This window comes from Prosopis cineraria, unplaced genomic scaffold (genome assembly GCF_029017545.1).
Source record: "Prosopis cineraria cultivar Desert tree isolate PC_DT_omini unplaced genomic scaffold, ASM2901754v1 PC3, whole genome shotgun sequence".
Classification (NCBI taxonomy): Eukaryota; Viridiplantae; Streptophyta; class Magnoliopsida; order Fabales; family Fabaceae; genus Prosopis; species Prosopis cineraria.
The window spans coordinates 26,364,544-26,388,210 of NW_026555334.1; the positions used below are offsets into that span (position 1 = coordinate 26,364,544).

The 23,667-nt window shown below is 30.8% G+C and overlaps 1 non-coding gene and 1 pseudogene across 1 annotated transcript; one reads left to right on the plus strand and one right to left on the minus strand.

Annotated features, from left to right (window-relative positions):
* Positions 1 to 10,377: 10,377 nt before the first annotated feature.
* LOC129305489 (alkane hydroxylase MAH1-like) lies at positions 10,378 to 22,278 on the minus strand (annotated as a pseudogene).
* LOC129307559 (small nucleolar RNA R71) lies at positions 14,077 to 14,183 on the plus strand. The gene has a single exon (XR_008592447.1). It is a non-coding gene; the product is annotated as a small nucleolar RNA R71 (small nucleolar RNA).
* Positions 22,279 to 23,667: the final 1,389 nt, after the last annotated feature.

Sequence of the window (23,667 nt, forward strand, 5' to 3'; positions counted from 1 at the left end):
GATCTTCAAATTCTTGATTTAGCGCCGCAGTTCATACCCCCCCCCCCCCTCTACTATATTGTTTGCAAATGCTGAAAGATAAGCCTATCATAACCATAAAGAAAGATGCTAAGTAATTATCTAATACAACCATTGAATAAGGAAAATGAAATGCTTTATAAAAAGTTACAAATACATTGAAACTCCATTATTTTGCACATCTCCAGATCTGTAATTGAAAGAAAAACGCAAATATAAGTGTGTGAATAATATAAAAGATTAAAAAAAAAAACATATCAAATGGAATGGCAGCTATACAGCTGATACAATGGGGAGATCAAAGGAAAGAACAATCAATAAAACATCTGCCAAGCTACCGGATATCCTCAACTATACAGCTACTTTGCTCAACAAAATAAATCTAACACCTATCCAGAATCATTTCTGAAGAGAAGTCCAATGCTAAATCTACCACTCCTAACATAGTAATGTTAGAAGATCCAAGGGTTAATTGAGAATGAGATAATAAGCAGAGAATCTAACTCTTTTGCAACTAAATAATCATAATTAGATAACTTGGTGACTCTCGAATCATTATTCTCATCAATAACTACATTTAGAATCATAAAGAGCATAAATTGAACTTAGTTTAGTCATTTTGCGTGACAAATTGTGAGATGCAAAGATAGGCGATGAAAATTAGAGATTGAGTATTGAAACATCAAATGACAAAATCACCTTTGCCTTTGACCTCTCACATTTTTGTCACGCCCCAAAAATAGAGGGTGACCAGCACAGGGTGTGAATCATGCCACACATTCCCGCAAGCCTCAAAACGTAAGTTAATTTCATTTTTAAAATATAATCAGATCTATATTGATACTAATCATTATAATAAAGCTTTAACATTTTATAGAAATTTTAACAAAACCTTCCCTGTAAGTACGATGTGTCAAAAATTCTACAATACAAAATTTCCACAAAAATCTTATATCAATTAGGAACTCAACTCCTCTTAGCCAGCAAGCAACATATATATGTGTGTTTGTGTGTGTGTGTGTGTGTGTGTGTGTGTGTGTATTAAATAGAAACCCTAGCTATAGTCGTGGAGCACCTGGCCATATTTTCTAGAATGAATTACACATAAATTGTCATTACATCAAAAGGAGGGACTTCCATCAACTCTCCACTCAGCATGTGTAAAAGTTCTCAAGATTAGTATAAGGATCAGCTTTAGCTAAGGTATTTGAGACCAAAAATATTTTTTAGTGAATAATATCCTAACAATAAAAAATTGAACATGATTAAAAAGAAAAGTTTGAAATAATTATGTAAGTTAAATAGACAACAATTTTCATAAAAATTTAATAAAATTTAAAATAAAATGACTCTATAAAATTTTAAAAAATCTTAAACGATTGAATTATCATGACAGATGTTTTTATCACTTGATTTTCAGAAAGCACAAAAATAAAAAAATGGTTGTAAATAATTTACTAAATAAAAACCAATGGAATATAAAATCACTAAATAATCAAATTCACAAATTTTTTTTAGGGACTTATTAGAACAATAAACAAATGTGGACACATAATTCATGAAGGTAAATAATCGAACGCGGCTTATGCCATGAATATAAACATGGACACACAGCCCATGAGAGTAAGTAACTAAATACAGTCAAAGCCATAAAACAAATATGTGTACGATGCTCATGAATAACCATCCCTTCGTTCCACGTGCCTTGGCCATTGTACGGGGCTAGCACCTCCTATAAACACTTTGCTAGTTAGGTGTACCATGGCATGTCAAGGGCTAATGGAACTACCATTAGCAATCAGTGTTCTATATAAAGTCCCTTTCAAATTCAATTTCAAACATGGAAGAAATTAATCACTATTCAATTAAATTTTTCTTTTCAATGTCGAACTCGCATGAATCATTTTTTCCATAACAATTCAATAATTTTCAAAATGAAATCTCACAATTAGAATTCAAACTTATATTTACTGATTAACTAAAATGAGCAATTCTAGTAAGATAATTTCATGAAATAAAGTAATTTAATCGACAAAATATCTCATAATCACATTGTTGTCGTAAAAAGAATTTGCAATTTGAATAAAGGAGATTTTAATGAAATATCAGTTGGGACGCTATCAATTTACCTGAGTATTTTCAAAAGACTCTAAAACTTGCTTCTCTTAACTTTTGACCTCTATTCTAATGAAGCCCTTAATGTCCTGACAAATGAGTCAAAATTCTAAAATCATTCATCAAATAATCTTACAAGCGCTTAATGGGTATCAACATTCAATCTAATCGATACTAACAACACTATAACTAATTACATTTCAAGTATACTTGAGTTAGTCAAATCATTTGACAACTCTCAACCCGTACTTCCTTATGACCCTACTCAATCATAAATTACTATAAATTATATCAATCATTCATAAATTTCCTCTAAACTAAAAAAATAAACAAGCATCCTATATAATCATTTTTCCTTACTTTGGTAGTTTAAAAAAATTTTCAATTAATAACTTGAACTAAAACTTACATTTACTCCTTTAAGCTATAATATGGAAGATTAACAAATCATAATTCACCAAATTCTTTTCTCATACCTTTTTACAATTAGCTTGAAGGCATGCATTTATTATTGACAAAATTATGAAATAAATAACCAAGAAATTTCAACAACTTTTAAACTTCAATTTATTTTTATTTTATTATTAATTATATTTTAACTTAACATAATCAAAATATTTCCAACCCCCAACCGAAAGCAACACTTCAATCCTAGTTGAAGGTAAAACACCAAGAAGAAAGAATAGGACCACATCAAGTAATTGGGGAAAGGAAGGGATTGTTTCATGGCTGTTGTTGCACTCGAAGAGGGAGAAGAGAGGATTAATGATTTGCCTCAACCTTAGGTGCAGTGATGACAGCTTAAAACCATCATGCATTCAACGCAGAAAAGGAAAAGACAAAAACAAAATTCTCTATCTTGCAGCTCGGATGATAAGGACGAAGACAAGCTATCGTGGCCAAGAAAGCAAAGGATTAGAGCTTACATATACATACGCAAGACACTCAACACTTGAAGCTAAACATGCACATGTTCATACACACCGAAGCCAACCTAAACAGAAGCAAGAATGGCAGCAAAGAAGGAGCAAAGAAGAGCTAAAGGTTGCGACATGCACGAGAAGGAAGGAGACCAAAATCCAACCAGCAAACAACATCATTGATCTACCATACACACACGCACACATGAACTTTTCAACAGCTAAGAAAGAAGAGAAAAAAAAAGAAAAAAACTGAGCATGCAAACACACACCTTCATCTATAATAAACAAAGCAGAAATGGGGCAGAGATTGTCAGCCACTCCACACGATAGAGATGAACAAATCATTGAGAGCACATAATGAAGGAACAGCTGATGATAGGGAAAGAGAAGCAATAGCTCGGCTTCACTGTGGCAGGCAAACAAGAGCGACGAGAATGACAATAGACAAGCAACAATAGCAATGCAAATTCACTGTTGACAGTGAGTGAAGAATGTAGGTAAGGTTTAGAGAGATGTACCGACTATACGAGAATCTAGAGAAGTGTATGATGGTGGTGAGAAGAAAAATCGAGATGCTCTGTTTTTTTTTTTTTTTTTTTTTCCGTGTGAAAGAACTAATTCAGACCAAAAGAAGCAATGGGAAAAATTACAAAAAGAGCACAAAAAAATCACAATAAGAGGCACAAAAAAAATTTACAAGAAAGGACACAAAATTTTCCTATAATTTTAAAACTAAACTTTTGCTCAGACAAAATTTAAGCTTTAGATCCTCAAGAAAATTTTTATCATGAGTTCCTCTAAACTACCAATTCTACTTATTATAAAATTTATTTAAATAATATTTCTATTGGGAGAATTTTGTTTTAATCTAAAATTGAGGGTCATTGTAATTTTGATCTAGTGTGCAGCCCATATCATCATAATTTTTAAACAAGAGCCACAAGGAAATGAATCTGACGTGCTTTATCAAACAAGACAAAAAAGAAAATCATTCTTCTCATTAATGATCCCAAGTCATGACAATTTTTCTGCAGACAATGAATACTTTGAGATTTAAATACACAAATCCAAATGATAAGTTGATACTTTAGACCATGTTCTTTTCCCATACAGGGGGAAATTTAATTGAGGATATATTGTTAAACTTGGTAGGGAGAAAATAGAGTACCCTTACCTCCTCTAGAAAAAGAATGCCATTAGCCTGTTATATCTACTGCACTGTAATCAGAAAAAAACCCAGCTCATATTTAGCTATCAAATATTATATATATTACACAAATAAGTCTTCTTTTAGAAATATATCCACACGAAAGTCAGATCAGAAATGTGTTTATGTGATTCCAAAAAAAAACAAAAGAAAGAAAACCCCTCAAATTCTTAAACTAATGCATGGTTAATTACTTTTCACTTTCAAACTTGAGAAGCCAATAGTATCAGCCATTTATCGTTACAATCTATTTGATGTGACAACCAAAGAATGCCTAGAAAGGTACTAACCTTTGCTGAATAGTCTTAACAGCATGATTTGCAAAATCGTGAACTTTGATAATGTGAATAGTGTTAACTAAGGATAAAAAATCTAACTGTCATGGGATATAAAAGAAACCTTCATGTATTTCAACGTCAATTACACATGAAAGACAAGCAATCCAAGTATTATGGGATGGTTGTGCTCACAATTTACAAGCAATTTGATTATCCCTCCAACAAAGCGAACTTGAATTAATAAACATTACCTTTCTAAACAAAAAAGAATAAATTAAACGAGCCATTCCCTTAACACAAAACACTAATTAGCATACTCTTAAAGCTAGAAACCACATATAAGAAACAAATTGCCAAAGAGATTATTACAAATATTGGTAAAAAACTGAGATTATTAGAAACCACCTAAATCACAATAATAATAATAACAGCAGCAGCAACAATAACAACAAAGAAAGAAAGAAAGAAAGAAACACTTCCAGAAACAATACAAAGCTCACACCTCAACATTGAGAATAGCATTAGGTGAGAGAGCCCAAAGTCCACTAATCTCGTAGAGATCGTTATCTACAGGAGAATGTCTAATTAATCTAAATGTCATTGAGGGTTCTAATCTTGCCACCTTCAATTATCTTCTTCCATCAAATTTGCTGCAAATCTAGGTCTTACCAACTTTGATTCCTCCTCCATCTCTATTACAGTAAAAAAAAAAAAAAACCAGATCCATCGTTCTCCTCAAGCCTTCATCCATTTGCCAAATTTGCATCACCAAAAAGCCAAGAGGGCACGGCGAAGCAAAAGTAGTACGATGAAGCCGTTGTCCTTACGAGGAGAATTAGGGATTTAAGACATGAAGAAGGGGAGGGACGAAGGAATTTCCACCCTATGGAACAAAGAGGAATGCCGCCGTTGAGCGAGAGAGTGAAACTGGTTGGAGCGAAAGGAAAGAGGGACTTGAGTAGGCACAAGAATGGTCTGGAGTGAAAATGAAAACTCACTGGGAATATATTTTAGGGAAAATAGCATCCAAAGACTACGATACAGTATTTATATCTCATAAGGACCAAATAATTTGATAATAGCACTGCAGCCCTCTGGTCCTTCTGACATATTAATTTCATAGGTGAGCCCCTTATAGTTAAAAAGAAAAAAAGAAAAAAAAAAAAAAAAAGAAAAAAGAAACCCCCACCGTTGCTAGAGTCCTCTTGTACTAGTTATTTGTGATCCATTTGAGCTAGTTCAAGTGGTTCCATGGTTATTGGCACTTGGTTTGTGAGTTTAGACACCTTAGTTGGTTTTGGAAAAAAATGTACCATTTTGAGTTTAGATGTTCAAATTTCATTTGGCTCAGTGTTTGAGTGTGAGATTCATGCCAACAACTAGATGGCTTTAAAAGCTACAGGTGGACACTTGAATTGCTCGAATTGAACATCAAACAATGAATTGACACACTCTAAAAGTTAGCTTAGAGAGCTATCACGACAATAGACGTGTGCCATGGCACACTAACAGTCATGCTGCAGCGCGAGGCATAGAGAGGGAGATTTCCCTCTATGTAGTCCACCATAATGAATAGAGCGCTGCGCCATGGTGCATTGTGCCATTTCTGGGTAAACTTCTTAGTGGTTTTAATATTATTTTAAGTGCCATTTGTGACTCCTTTGCTTTTGTTGTCTTGTTTAATTGATTTTAAATTGTAGTTTGAGCTCAAGCAAACTTCTAAAAGGGTTTCTTAGGCTCCCACTTTTCTTAAATTTTCTTTAACCTTTTTACACCCCTTGAGTTATGATAACTACTTTAAGGGATTTAGATATCCTGATTATCATAATGGTATTTAGTGTTTGGTGTCATGTGTGTTTGGTAATGTCAAGGGATGACAATTACACATGATGTACACATGGTAGGGTAATGTGGCACGTGCTATGGCATGACGAGGTGCACACGTGGCTAATGATGTGGCATAAAGTGTCAATTGGCATGGCATGAGGAGGCGCTAATATGGCATAAGATGATTCTTTTTTAAAAAAAGTGATTTTTTTATTGTGACTTTTTGTCGAGGCTAAAAGTCGCTACTAAAAACCTTTCATCGTCAAAGGGTTACTACTAAAAGTCCGGTCACTAATGGTTTTTGGCGACAAAGGTATACTTTTGGTGGCAACCCTTTGACGGCAAGAAGTCATCGGTAAAAATCTTTAGTCGCAAATTTTGGGCTGCTAAAAGTCATTTTGTTGTTCTTGTGTGTTTAATGTGAAAAGAATACATTTTCTAAACAAACAAGAATGAATTGAATAATTAAAGTTCGTATTTATTTTTACCAAATAAAGTATGCATTTTTTTTGTACATATGTATTCTTTTATTAGATATAATCTCGTTTGAGATATGTTCATATAATAAATAAATAGACAAAGGGAGAATTTCTACCATAAGGAAGAGAGATATTTACCAGTGAGTCCCCAAAAAAATTTAAAATCTTTTGTAGGATTTTTGGAATAAATTGAAATTAAATGGGTGGTTGAAAAGACTAAAATACCCTTTTATTGCAACTGATATTAATAAATTAACAAGTAAAGTTAGAGAATTAACAACTAATGATTCGACATTTAGGACATAATGATTGAACTGATATGATTATTGAAAAGTCATGTAATTTATAACTGATATTAGTAAATTAATAAATAAAAGTAAGATAATTAATAACTGATATTAGTATGATTATTGACAAATGAAATCAAGAAATTTGTGACTGATATTGGTAAATTAACAAGTGAAGTAAAAAAATTAGCAACTAATAATAGTGCTTTTCAGTCAAATTATGTGAACAAGGATTCACGAGTCAAGTTAAGTAGTTAATAAGTCATGTTGACGAATTAATAAGTAAAATTATGAAGTTAACAAGTAATGTTCTTAAGATTATGGAGTCACGAAATTAACTAGTTAACTACTTGACAAGTACTATCAAGGAATCAATAAGTACAAGCAAGCAATTAACAAGTAAAGTTTGAGTAGTAATTAAGTACTTGTTAATTTTGTAGAAGGGTATTTCAGTCTTTTCAACCATCTATTTTATTTCAGTTGAAGTCCAAAAAGTATGCAGAGAATTTTCAATTTTTTTTGTGACCCATTAGTAAATATCTCTCTTTCATGATCTTTAACTGAAATTCTCCTTAAGAACAAATCTTGTGAAATTGATATCCATTAATTTTCATGAAATTTTTCTTTCTTTTTCTATTTTTTTGAATTTATATTTTATTTTATAAAATATAAAATCTTCTCCATTTTTAAAAAATTTTGTGAAATTCATGGAGATTCTCAATTTTAGAACATCCACTCCCATTCAATAATGATGTGATCTGGCCATGTGCATCTGATGTGCTGTGCATATGATCTGGTACTGAGGATGAGATTATGGTTATGTTTTCTTACTAGAATAGAATATAATGGAATAAATTAAAAAATAAATATAAAAATAAGATGATCAAAATAGATGGGTAAACACATTTATAAGAGGGACGGATAATTTAGTACCCATAGAGTTGAATCATGATTTATAATATTTTTGGAGGTGTGATGATTTTATAATATATATTAATGAGTTTTATCATATTTATCACAGAGAGAAGGTAATTTAATTCATTTTTATCTTAATTTTTTTAATCCATTTCATTCTATTTTTTTTAATGGCCTAACGGAACCATAATATATAAAACTAAAATAATAATTTCGCAATTTTTGTGCATAAGTTTGATTCATAAAAGACAAATAAATTGGAAATGGTACGTATAGGCGGTTCATAAATTCTTTCATATCAATAATCCATTAAACCAAACCTGCACTAATACGTTTTTGCTGCCGTGTTTAATTTGGCTCTGAAAATTTCTATATTTGCTAAATTCAAGCCAAGCCAATAGAGTGGGGGTCCGTGCTCATCCATCAAATAAAATCTGGGTCATCCAGATTTAATTGGCCCAGATTTTATTTAGATGGACCAGATTTTGTTAATTATTAATTTTAATTTATATTTATTAAACTAAAAATTTATAATTTTTTTATAAATATGTTCATCATTAATCTGGATAGTGTTGATTTAATTTATATGGTCTAATTTAATATTTTAAATTTTTAAATTGACTATCTACATTTATTCTAGACAGTTTATATTTGATATTAAATGTTTATCTATAAGGTCCAAGTTTAAAGTTTTTATTTTTTATTTTTTATTTTGATGAATGCAATATTAAAAAATAAAAAATGTAATCTTTTAATTATAACTTTTTAATTTTTTTAAAAAATTACAAGTTAAAAATATTAAATATGAACTATATAGAATACATTTGAATAGTCAATATATAAAAATCTAAAAATTTTAATATTAAATTAAACTTTTCAAATTAAATATAGATGATATTAGTCAAAAAATATTTATTAGAACTTTTTTATAATTTTTACAAATTTTTGTTTTTAAGAAATATAAAATAAAATATTAAATTATTTTTTTAATCTCCACCATCCGGATTAAAAATTTAAATGGTTTAAATTGCATTATCCTGATGACCACTACAATGAGCACCCAAAATGGTTGCAATTGGGTTGTATACAGAGGGAGGGTATGGGAACATGGGATGGGACCCCCATGTCTGGTATTCATGCTCGTACGTACATGATCAAATAAGTACCACTAACGTAATATCCTTAAAATATGGACATTTCACTAATTCATAGTATGTATTATAAATCTAATTCTTTTTGTGTTTATTTAAATATTAGTTTTATATTTTTTAAATTAAAAAACCTTCATAATTATCGCTGGACTCCTGCACAACTTTTAATATTAATTTCCAAATCTCTTACAACGTCTATTCTTGAAGGACGCATAATTTAAAAATATCAAGAAAAAAATAAAGTTCTACTTTCATTTCTCCACTCACTTAGAAAAGGGGTAATGTAAAATTTACGCATCCACAAAATTTGAATATTTAACCATATATCTTTCCGGTAACTACAATATAATCTATTGTAATAATTAAAATAACTAGTTTTCTTAATATTGTAATTAGAGTCAGGAATAAAGATTGAGTTTTAAAAAATGACATTTTAAAAATAGTAAATATTAAAACCCAATCTTAATAGGTCTTGAAAACGGAGCTTCATCTTGAGCCTCTCGTTTAAGTCCATTTTATTTTACCATTAAAAAATAAAGTATTTTAAATTTTATATTTTAAAATTATAAATTTTTTATTTTTAATATTTGAAGATGTTGTATTTTTAAAAAATTTGAAATGTTATAATTGAAAATTTTAACTTTTAAAAATTAAAAAGTAAAAAAAGTAAAAAGGCCTTATGAACTCGACTTTGAATTATTTGAATAAGGATTGGACTTCATCGATTTTAAAGTAACTAGGACAATGAGCTTGAACCCATATGAGCTATATATATGACTTCATTCTGATGATAATGTTCACTCTAGAGTCTAGATATATAAGAAAATTAATAAATTATGAACACCCATGATAAGCAATCTTCATCTCCTGATAGAGATATACACTGTGATTGCAATATCTTTATCCTTACACCATCATTATTAATTACTTACTATAAGTAATACATATATTAAAAATAGTTGAACATCCAATCAGATACAGTAATTTACACATACAATCAATGCAATTTCAGCACACCACTTGAAAGGAATGAGTAAATGTCATCCGTACTCCTTCATCTCAATAATTTCACCACTGATCAATCTCATAACATAGTCAAAGTTCATTGTTTTAGCAGTGCTTAATTAGTTATTTCACAATTATACATAAAATAAAAAGATTGAACCCAAGAAAATAATCAGCACCTTGATGTGATCCGAACTTTGAGACCATACTTTATCAGAAGCACTATTGAAAGTTCTGGAGAAATGGGATAATCTTCCACCACATGAACTTGATAATTTTTCAAAATAAAAGTCACCATTATCTTTATTTGAATGAAAGACAAGTCCTTACCCAAACAAGTTCTTGGTCCGGCATTGAAACTAATGAACTTATATGATGGTATGTGAACGATACGTCCTCTTTCTAAGATTCACCTCTCTGGTTTAAATTCCAAACAATCTTTTCCCCATATTTTTTCACACCTTCCCATTGCATACAAAGGTAAAAATATCATAGTACTAGGATAAACCTCGTGTCCACTAGGAAGTGAGTCGTGTTTGGTCGCTTGCTTGTGCTCAAAAGGTGTTGGAGGGAACAGTCTCAGAGATTCACACAGAGCACCATGGAGATACACTTGATTTTTCATTTCCTTTTCTTCTTTGATTTCTTCAAGAATCTTGGCTTCCACTGAAGGGTGTGTAGCGACAAGCCAAAAGAACCAAGTGAGAGTTGAAGTTACGGCGTCTCTACCTGCGACAAAAAGATTAAAAGCAGTGTCTCTTAGAAACTTGTCATTCACATGTTCTTTACCTTGTTCCTCCCTCATCAAAGTTGTCAGCAATTCCTCGCCTGTTTTCTTCATTTCATTGTTTTTGCTGAGCTCTTCTCTCTTTGATGCTACATGATCACTCTAACAAGTGTATGAGAACACAGTAATAAATTACCCAGAGTATTTCAAGTGTCGAACCCACAAGGAAGTTATTTTTTTACTAATTTAAATAATTAATAGTTCAAGAAAAATAGATAAATTTGATAAATTTGATGAAAACATAAAGAATAAAAATACATCAAGAAAATAATGATGATAAAAATGCAATCACTTGAAGCATTAGAATTTAAGATTCACCCTATAAGTTGCTAGTTTCTACTCTTTAAATTGACTTTGATCAATTATAGTGACAACTATTCCTAAAATGTCCTAATATTCTCCCAAATTATTAGTTTCTTTTTAATTAGCGTTGAATTTGTTCCCACGATACCCAATTAACTAATTAAACCATGAAGTTATTGTTTAAGTCACTATAAATTTCTAGAACTATCCTTAACCTAGTTATTTATGTTTAATTCTCTATATTTAGGTTCTCCCTTCATCTCCCAGTCCATCAAGATTACCCATAGATTTGATTAAATGGTGGCTAGTCATTAAATCAATATGAAGAACAAGAGAAATAAATATAATTGGAAAAGGCAAAAATATTCATATATATAAATGAAAAGAATCAAAACAAAGGAAATAGAAAACTAGCTCCCCTATTGGGCTACATCTCTATCCCAACTGAGTAATTTAAAAACACATAATAAAATTAAATAACACCGTTCTAAAATTTTCAATCATGAAATATGATCACATAGAAATTTAAGGAGCAAAAAAGAAATAATTTTAAAATTTTTAGAATTAGGGCCAATTACAGCATGTAAATTTTAAGAAAATTATAACAGTATAAGCAATAGAAAATTATCATGATATTTCCTCCCCCACACTTAAATTTCACATTGTCCTCAATGTTTGTAGAAAAGGAAAAAGCTAAAGGAACTGAAACTCCCATAATTTAATTTGTTTTGGTGTGATCTTGATAACCTTTAAAAAGCTCGCTTTTAAGCATTGTAATCCTACAATTCATCTTAATGAGGTTCTTAGTGATCAAATAAAATTTTATAAGGATAACAGACGGTAAAAAGAAATTAAAAAAATTAAAATAACAAAGAAAAGGAAATAAAAGAAAATTGGGTTGCCTCCCAACAAGCGCTACATTTAATGTCTTATAGCTAGACATTGTTGTTAAAATCAAGAGATACCTTCTGAGTATGGTAGAAATTCTTGTCCTCCTAAATCAGAAGACACCTTCTTATTCCAACTAATATTCATCTTTTCTTTGGAGAGGGTTCTTGTTAATGATCAAGGAACTTTCCAATTTGATTCTAATACATGAGTGCTAGAGCTTTTGTGAGGACTAATGAGTGGATCTTTAGGTTGCCTTTGTAGCTCCCTCCCTTCTCTATTGCTAATTTCCTCCTCTTTATTTTCCAAAGTATGTAAGGGAGGATCTTTTGGGTGTTTCCCCTCTTTCTGTGTCACTTGTATGCTGCATAAAATTTTTTTAAGAATGGGGAGGTTAATAGCTTTAGTAAATTTAAATATCTCTTTTTCCTCACCTACTTTGAATATTAATTCTCCCTTAGGCACATTAATTAAGGCACCTCCAGTGGCTAAAAATGATCTTCTTAATATAAATGAGACATTCCAATTATCTTCAATGTCTAAAATAATAAAATCTATAGGAATATAAAGTTTATCGACTTTCACTATGACATCCTCAACTACACCATATGGATATCTGAGTGATCTATCTGTGAGTTGAAGAGTCATATTGGTTAGCCTGACATCTATTATACCAAGTTTCTTGCATAAAGAATAAGGCATTAAGTTAACATTGGCACCTAAATCACATAAACAATTTTCAATAATATTACAACCAATATCACAAGAAATAGTGAAACTCCCTGGATCTGTCAATTTGGGTGGTAGCTTTTTTTTGTAGAATCACACTACACTCCTTTGTAAGTGTAATCGTGGCATATCCTTCTAAATTTTTCTTGTTTGAAACCAGATCCTTGATGTATTTGGCATAAGCAAGCATCTTTGCCAATGCCTTTATAAAGGGAATATTAATTTGAATTTTCTTAAACATCTCAAGGAATTTTTAGAAAGCCTAAATTTGGATCTTTTTTTAGAAGGAGATTGGGGTATGGAATGGGAGGCATATAAGGTTTGGCTTCAAAAGGAGAATGCCCACTTTTAACTTCACTAACAACCTTTTGAGATTCCTTACCATTCTGTATGGTGACTGCCATAACTTGCTATCGTGGATTGACTTTGGTATTGCTTGAAAGTTTATTTTGACTCTTTCAGTAACTAAGCTAGCCAAATTGCTTATTTGAGTCTCCATATTCCTCAAAGAATTACCCATTTGAGATTTTATATTCTTCATAAAAGCTTTAGTTGAAGTAACTATTTGTTTTAATTGATCAATCTTTTGATTAATACTCTTCATGCTATTTACTTAGTAAGTCGCCATTTGAGCCAAAGCTTCCTCCAACTTTATTGTACAATCTTCAATTGTGTTTCTTTATTGTTAAAAGTTAGGCTATGCTTGTGGCCCCTGAGTAGAGGAATTATTCCAAGAGAAATTTGGATGATTTCTCCATCCAGGGTTATATGTGTTGGAGTATGGGTCATTCCTTAATTAACTCAATTATTACTAGCTCCCATATAATTAGCCTCCTCCACATAATCACCATCACAACTTGTATGAAGAGAATTATTAGTAGAAGAAAGGGAATTAAGAGAACAAAAAATTTTCAATAATAACTTTAAACTCTTTTTTAAATCCTATAGTTTATGTGAAAGATCTGATGTAGAAACTTTATTAACAATCGCCCTCCTTCCTTGAATTGCCTTCTGCCTTGAATTTGCTGTTAGCATTTTATAAATCTCCTCCCTTTCTTCAGCTGTCATATTACTTGGATCACCTCAAGCTGCATTATCAAGTTTTGATTTGCATTCAACATTCAACCCATCATAAAAAAAAAATTCATCAAGAGTACGTATGGAAATTGGTGATGGGGACATTGGCTTATGAGGAGATTATAATGTTCCCAGGCCTCATGGAACAATTCACTATTTTGCTGTGTGAAGAAGTGAATCCTATCCCTTAATTTTGATGTCTTTTGATGAGGATAATATTTCAATATAAATTGCTCATACATCTCTGTTCAAGAGCTTATGGAAGCTTTTGGTAATTGTAAAAGCCATTGATGAGCTTCTCCTTTTAAACAGTATGGAAATCAATGCAACTTATCATCTGATAGATTATTTAGTAGTGTATCAATTACCGCATAAAATTCTTGTATAAAATTCAAGGCATCCTCAATTCGATACCCGTTAAAATTAAGTAGCACATTTAAGTGAATGTTCTTAAATTCATAATTACACGCTCTCGTACTTAGTTAGATACACGATGGATTAGATGTGATGAATGGACGTTGAATATCTCTAAATGTAATGAATGGCTTTGGAATAGTTTCGTCACCCATCTTTCTTCTTCTTTGAGATCTACTTTTCCTGAAACACCGTTTAATTTCAAGATTAATAGGAATCAAATTTAAATCATCAGAACTTTTCAGTTGCATAAAAATAAAAAATAAAAGGAAAAAGTTAAAATTTAAAATTAAAATAAACTAAAAATTAAATAGCTAGTAAATTTGTGACTTCCCTGGCAACGGTGCCAAAAACTCGATCGCTCTCGCAAGTGTACGAGATCATAGTAATAAATTACCTAGAGTATTTCAGGTATCGAACCTACAGGATTTGATAATCACTTGAAGTCTTGGGTTTAGGATTCACCCTATAGGTTGCTAATTTTGACTTGTTGCACCCAAAAAATGTGATGCAGATGGCTTGTGAGTAGTGGTCTTGACCATCGCAGAGGGAACCGTATGGAATGAGGAGTCAGCATCAAGATTTTAAGGTAAATCTTGCGAAACTATTTAAAGGATGGATAAGTATGGTCTACAAAGTTAGAGAAAAGGTTCAGGAGTCGGTTGAGAGTGGGGAAGGTGTTAAGCACCCCACAACACCCATTTGTCAAAACGGTTACCTAAAGTTTGTTGTGCTATATTAATATGGTTTTAAAATTATTTTAATTATCCTTTTTATATTCATTTGTTTGATATAAAAATGATAAGAATTAAGTGAGAAATATTTAATTATTTACGAGGGAGAACTTGACTCAGAATCCGACTCTAAGGCCTACATACCCTGTGATGGGGATCATAGTCCACGTAACTCGGGTTTGAAAATTATTGGTGAAAATATTTTTTGAAGAGAAATTAATTAAAATAATTCACACATTTTGTAAATAAAACAATTTCTAAAATTTTGATATGTGTGTTTTAAATTGCAAAAGTAATGTAATTTTAATTATTTTCTCAATTTTTGAATTTTTGAAATAAAGAAATGAAAAGGGTTTTAAAATTATAATTTTTATGTTTTATGATTGAGAATTTTAACTGCTATACCTACAGAGCCTTATTGGTTCATATGGTAATGCGGTTATTCTAAATATCTATGGGGATTTTGAAATCTCACATGATCAAAGAATTTAAACAATTTATTTTATTTATATTTTTAAGTGTTAGTAATAATTTGTTTAATTATGTATGTACACATGTGTTTTAAAGAATTTTAATCACCATACTTGTAAAGCCTTATTGGCTTATACCGTAATAGGATTATTCTAAATATCTGCGAAGATTCCAAAATCTCACACTATAAAAAAATTAAATTTAAATACATCTTTAATTTAATTAATTTAATATATAATTTATATATATTTTTTAAAACTTGATCATTATATCTGCAGAGTTTTATTGACTCATGCAATAATACGATTATCTTAGAAGTTTACGAAGATTCAAAAATTTCATATGACTAAAAGATATAATTGATAAATATGATTACAATTTAAATATATTAATTTGGTTAATTAATTTTTCTAAATTGTGTATTATATGATTATTTACAAAAATCACTTATTTACTATAGGGATTGAGAATCACTATATCTACGAGGGCTTATTATCCTACACGATAATAATAATTTAAGTCTCTATAAAGATTTTTGAAATCTCACATGAGACTTAAATAAATTATTAATTTGAATTATAAAAGGAGAGTTAATTTTAATATATAAGTTTTGCTCTCATATCTGTGAAATCTTATTGATTTAAATGACACCAGATTATTCTGAATATTTGTAGAGATTCAAAGTCTCACATGATAAAAGAATTAAATAATATTCACTTTGAATATATTTTAATTTGTGATTATATAACACATATTTTTTGATATAGAAATCTTAATCATTATACCTGCAAAGCCTTATTGACTTATGCAGTAGTACGATTATCTTAAAAGTCTACGGAGTTTCAAAAATCTCACATGACCAAAAGATATAATTGGTAAATATAATTATAATTTAAATTCATTAATTTATATATTAAAATTATAAAAATGTTTTTTATTTTATTTACAAAATTTATTTATTTATTGACTATATAAATTGTGAATCACGATATTTGTGAGAATTTATTGTCTTACACGATAATGTGATTAATTTAAGTCTCTATGAAGATTCTTGAAATCTCATATGAGAATTAAATATTTAGTATAAAGAGAGAATTAACTTTAATAATGGGCCTTTAAAACTCATATAAATACCTACAAAATTGATCTTCAATCCTGTGAAATCTTATTGATTTACATGGTATGAAGTCATTCTAAATGCTTATGGAGATTCTTAAAATCTCACACGACAAATAAATAATCGAAATATTTGTATTTGAAGTCGGAGCATAATATTATGGTTGGCTAAATAATTCATGCAATAAAGGAAATAGAGAAATAAACTTTTTTGATAATTCACTATTCTTTTGACTTGAGGATAACAATCACCCCACAAATTATAAACAATATTATCATAGGCTCTCCTTTTTTTTTACTTTATCAAACACCTCTCAGATATGTTCGAAATAAAAATATTTGATTCCTAAATCTTTAATGCCTAAACACATCCAGATCAGTCCAGACTCTTAATATCTATCAATATATATACATGTGTGTTTATCAATGAATCTATATCAAGGAAGATGACTTTAAATATTACCCGCGTTGCCTATAATTCTAGGTATACATTCTTCTTCCTCTCAAGACAATGCTTTCATCACCTCTACTACAAGTTTTGAACTTGTTTTTTTGGTTCTTTGTTGCTTGCAAAACATCCCAAACTCATGTGACTTAGGGAAGGAGAAAATGATGATCTTATTCAGTCCAAAAATCGACGTGTGCATGCATGCTACGATTTATGCATTTTCTTCTTCTTACTCTCTCAGTTCCAATTATCCTTCAACTTTTGCTTCATCTCCTCCTTGCTCATTCTCCTTCCTTAGAACTAAGTCAAGTGCCATTTATTTTCTTGTAAAAGCTTGACCTCCTGCTTGCTCCATCAAGTATGACATTGAAAACACTACATGCAAAATCCGAAGCTTTTTGCTTGAGCTTTTCTTATTAGTAGGGTACATGAAGATACCACCGTAAAGCAATGTCTAGTGGATATTAGCAACCATGCTTCCAATGTACCTAAGAGACTTTGATAGTGAACCATCTTGGGGATATTTTCGAACAAATCAAGTTGTCATCAAATCAAACCTTTAAGCATCCACCGCATGATCCATCTCTCTCTCTCTTTTCCTTAGTCCCTATTTTTTGCTTCTAATCTCAGCCTTCCTCCCTCCTTCTCGGTCTCTCTCTTTTGCTATGTTTTTGGGTTCTGTTAACCTCTAGAAGTTCATGTTATTTCATCATATTTTCCTTTGATTCTAATTCATTTTGGTTCAATTATATATGTTTTTATTGTACAAATTAGGAAAATGTGCATTTTGTTTTGGGCTTGTGTTTTTAGCTTTAATTTGATTTTTTTTGCCATATTTCATGTTATTTTGATTGAAGTTTTGATTAGAAATATTTTTGGAGCTTTGTGGATGTTTTTGGAAGGATTTTGGATGAAGAAATCAAGAGCAAAATGAATGATTTTCATTAGCTGTAAAAACAGTGCAAAACTGCCAAAGTCGTCTCAAAGTCATGATTTTCGTTCGCGACTTTCGTCGCTGTCAGAAAAATATTGCATTTCATTTATCAGAAATTAGTTGGCTAGGACACATATAAGCTGAGAGCTCAACCCATAACGCATTCTTCAAACTTTTAGACACTTTTGGAGCTTGGTTGTGCTAGGGTTTGGGCATTGGAAGAGTTGGGATCAAGAGATTGAAGTTTTGAAGACATTTGGAGCTCATTTTCTTCAGTTTTTCTATTCCTCTTCCCTTTCCTCTTTTGCAATCTGAAATGGGTCCACTTATTTTATATATTTGTAGCTTGTGGATGATTATGAATTGCTAAACCCTTTATTCTAGGATTATTTGGAACCCTTGTATGGATTAACACTATATTTCTCCTCTCTTTTTGTGATTAATGATATATGTGTTTTATTTTACTCTTTCCTTAATGGTTCTACTTGATTAGCCACAATTTAGATGTTGAGTTCACTTAATTGATGCTTGAGAGGGCTAAGTTGAGTGTAGTACTTGGGTAAAATTGTGTAAGAACTTGATATTTGTATGTTGAATGGATGGTTTTGCTAGTAAGATAGAGATATTCTTGCTAGCCTTGCATAGCCACATTAAGGTTGGTATTTAAAATTGAGTTTTATTAATTGTAACAAGAGATTGGGCAATTAATTTAACTAAACACTTGTTCATGACTTGAGAGAGCTTGTCCAAGTATTTTTAGAACACTAGGTTAGCACTTATTTTCATTAAAAGCATTTATGAGAGGAGGTAATTTTGGTGTTATGAAATGCAAGGGGAACAAATAATCCTAAGTCTCAATTTGTGTTGGAAGTTTGTGAATCACTCACTTTCTTTATTTTCCAGTATTAATTTCATTTGCAAAACCATTTCACCTAACTATGTATAGCTCAACTTGATCAAATTTGCTTAGTCTTTTGCTTGATTATAGTTTTCTAAACAAATCCTCGAAGGATGATACTCTACTCATTTTATATTACTTGCTATGACCCGTGCACTTGCGGTGAGGAACAGGTTCTTCTTGCTCAATTTCTCTCTTCTCTTCCTCGATCTTCCTCCAATCTCTTTTTTCTAGAAAAAACTCTCTCTCTAATCTTCGTCTCCTCTATCCCTCAATCTCTATTTTTTGCTTCTGATCTCTGTCTCATCTCTATCTCGTTCACTCCATCTCTGTTTTCTCTTCTTCAGCTTCCACTTCCTTAAGTTTTCTCATTTGGCCCAAAGTCCCGAGACTGGCATCCTTTACTTTTTCTCCTCCTTATGCTCTTACTCTCGTTCACTCTCCTGCGTGCATGCTATGTTTGTGTTCTCCCTTTCCTCCTTCTCGGTTTTCCTCTTGTGTCTTTTATTTATACTCTGTTTTTTCATTTTCTCGTCCTCGCTCTCTTCTCTTCTTCGTCTCCGTTCAAGCTTCTCCCATCTCTCACACTCGGTCATTGCTCTCTCTCCTTTTTTTTATCTTCTTCCTCCTCCTTCCTAGTCTCTTTTTTATTTCAAAAAATAAAACTCGTCTCCCTCACCCGTCTCTGGCTCTTCTCTCCTTCTTTTATGCTCTGTTTTTGCTTCTGATTTTCGTACATCTCTGTGCTCTTATTTTTTCTTTTTTGCTACTTGCATTATGGTCGTAGCTTGCTTTTAAGGTCTTCTCTACATGTGTTTCGTGTCTCTGTTGCTTTGCATGGCCGAGAGCTCCTCTTTTTTTTTTTTTTTTTTTTGCATTTTTCTCTTTACCGTGCATATCTTCTTCATTTCTTTTGGGCTATGGCTGTGTGTGTGTGCTTCCCCTTTTTTGTTCTGTCGTGTCTCCTCTGATCTTGTCGAAAAGGTCTAAGTCTTTGGCTCTGTGTGTGTGTTTGCTTCCTTTCTTTTCGTTCTGTGCGTTTTCTTCTTCTGCATAGGTACTGCTCTGCTTCTTGCTTTTCCTTCTCCTGTCTATGTCTGACCGAGTGGAGAGATTTTGAAATATTATTTTTTTAAAAAAATTATAATTTTTTTTATCATGTCTATTAATTTTTGAAATTCAATTAAGAGACAAATATTTTTTGAAAATATAACCTTAAAAAAAATTAATTTTTTTTTCATATGTATATATATATATTTTGTTTTCTTTTCTTTTGAACTAAAATAACTAAAATCCTAACCAATAAAAGATTATCCAAAATAAAATTAAATTCTATCAATTAAATTAATTTTTTTAAAAATATAATCCTAAAAAGTATTAAATTTTATTTTTGCATTTTTATATTTTTTTATTATTTATTATTATTTTTATTAAATTAAAAAAATATCTGAATAAAATACAATGTTCACACTACCCTTTGAATTGACTCTAATCAATTATAGCGATAACTATTCCTAAAGTGTCCTAGTATTTTCTTGAATTATCAATCCCATTTTAATTAGCGTTGAATTCATTCCTACGATACCTAAATAACTAATTAAACTATGAAGTTATAGTTTAAGTGACCATAAATTTTTAAAACTATACCTAACCTAGTTATTTATGTTTAGTTCTCTATATTTAGATTCTCTCTTCACCTCCCAGTCCATCAAGATTACCCATAAATTTGATTAAATGGTGGCCAGTCATTAAATCAATATGAAGAACAAGATAAATAAATATAATTGAAAAAAATAAAAATATTCATAAATATAAATGCAAAGAGTCAAAACAAAGGAAATAAAAAATTAGCTCCCCTATTGGGCTACATCCTTATCCCAACCGGATAATTTAAAAACACATAATAAAATTAAATAATACTATTCTAGAATCCTCAATCATGAAAAATGATCACAGAGAAAATTAAAGAGTAGAAAAGAAATAATTATAATTTGTGAAACTCCTCAATGATCTCGCTTTCAGCCTTCAGAATGCTTCTTTGAGCTCCAAATATCTCAGAGAAAATTATTGAGGTACTCAGATAAGTAATTTAATGCCTTTCCTCCTGATGGAGGGAGCATTTATAGTTAAAGTGGAGGCTCCTTCTTTTGTCCTTGTTGATGTGGGACTCTAATATATATATATATATATATATATTTCTCTTTCCCTTCTTTCCTTCTATTTAGTTTATTATTATTATTATTATTTTTGCAAAATATAAAGATAAAAAGATATGAGTGGATTTTGTATTAAAATTTCTTTTTATCTTATAATTAAGTGATGAGGAAAAAAATATAAATATTAATTAAATAGATATGAAATTTTAATAAATATAATCAAATTTAAATTAAAATCTATACCTATTTAATTATAAAATATGCACTTATCACTACACTATCATAGAGGAATTGGTCAAACAATTGACATGCTCCAGCCATCTTCTCTGCTCTAACTTGAAGCCATCTCTGAAGTTTCCAGGTGCATCTAGGTACTGTGTCTGTAGAATATAAACACCTCAGCCTCATTAAAAGCTCTCTCCTGGCCAAAAAAAAAAATTAAAAGCTCCCTCACATGTAACTTTTGGGAAATCAACCACAAGGCTTTTGGGGTCAGATCCTAAGACCATGGAGCAAATAATATCAAAGTTGAAGCCACTGAACACGTCTTGCAGATCCACTTCAATTCCTTGCCTTTCCAGATGATCAAGAAGAGGAGAAAGACAGAAATCCACCTTCTCTCGAACGATCTTTTCCAAAAACTTCTCGAAGCTTGGGGTTTTAAACAAGGAATGGAGAAGTGCCCTGTGATACTTCCATGTGTCTGAATCTGCAGTGAAAATCCCTTCCCCAAAAGGTTCAAAAGTCTCACGAAATTCTGGACCTTTTATGTAGCCGGCGAAATTCTTACTCATCATGTGATGTACTTTCATGGGGTCGCAAGTCACCAAACAGTTCATTCCAGTAAACCAAGGTCCAAGGAAGTTCCCTGTACCCTCTTTTCTTTGAAGAGCCTGAGTTATATGGTCATGAATCTGCCCTAAATTGCTGAGAACTGGGGGTAGCATTCCCAATATAGGCCAGTCTTTAAGGAGGGGGTCTTTGTAGCATCGTCTCTGATAGCAATGAAAAAGGAAGAGGATAAATGCAGCAAAACCTGCTATTACTACTTGTGGATAACCGAGCATGATGATTGTAGACTATTATTGGAGAACTTTGCTTCTTTAGATATCAACGCATTTGTGTTTTCTCCTCTCCTAGGTCAAAATTAATATAGTAAGTTCGATCGACATTAAGCTCTTAAATGAATACAAGTTGCTAATGTTTAGTAGTCACTGTCTTCGGGGCCATCTTTTGGCGACATTATATTCCCACTGCTTGAGACCTTTTGGCCACCTTTCGGTATCCTGGGTTCTTTTCTTTTTGAAGCACATTGGTAGGCAGTAACATTTTATAGAGATTTTATAAAAAATAGGAGAAAATATAGCTTTTGGTTCTTATACTTTACTCATATTTTACTTCTAGTTCCTATTTTTTTTAATGTTTTAGGTCCCTATGTTTTTGTTTTTCATTATTTTCGGTCTCTCTAAATTTCTTACACTTTATTCATAGAGAAATTAAAAATAATAAAAAATAAAAGTGCAAGGATCTAAAATGTCAAAAAAAATACAAGGATCAAAAGCAAAATACTAGCAAAGTATAGGGACCAAAAAATATATTTTTTCAAAAAATAAACATTATTTTATATTTGGTTATAATAATAAAAAATAATTATTAGTTAATTATTTTTAAATTTTATAATATCTTAATTTTTGTTTTTACAAAAATAATTTATTATTGCATTATTTTAAAATTGTATAATATTTTTGCATATTTACTCTCTTTAACATACTCTATCTTATTTGTCACATTAGATTATTTTTAGAAGCAGCTCAAAAATAACTTTGATTTTGATTCACAAAATAATTTTTTGATTATTTTTAAAAATTTAAACAAACATAAAAAAAAAGTTACAAAATAAATTTTCAAAAAGTAAATAATTTTTTAATAAAATAAATTAAAACAAATGGGACTTTAATTAATTTTGACAACTGACAATACATGCAATTGATTTGGTGATAAGAGAGTTGTCGATGACTTCCAATATTTTACTAAATTTAATAGTGTTTTTAATGTAATTGGAAGTCATCTTGTGAAATTAATTAGCATATATGTGATTAAGTAGATAATTATTTGTGAGATTTGAGGTGGATAAAGTTCAAGACAATTATGGAAGGTAGTGTATCAATTATGGCATTAAATTTGAGTTTTATGCATACAAGAAGGCCCAATTTATGGGCCCAAAGCTAATAATTTTTAAGCCCATAAGAAATTGAATTCTCCCCAGTGATGCTGCAGCATCGGATTTGGATGTTGCAACATCAGACCAGTTTTTAACAAAACGCACAGCTTCAGTTAAAATCGTGTTTTAAGGGTTTTTGGCTATCATTTCCGTTCCAGTTCATCTTCAACCAACACCTGCACGTCCAAGGAGCATTCTAAGGTGGAGAAAGAGTTGGAGAAGCTTGACAAATACTTGGGTCTTGCGATTTGTGACAGAAATTATCCTTCCTAATCTTTCTTCTCCC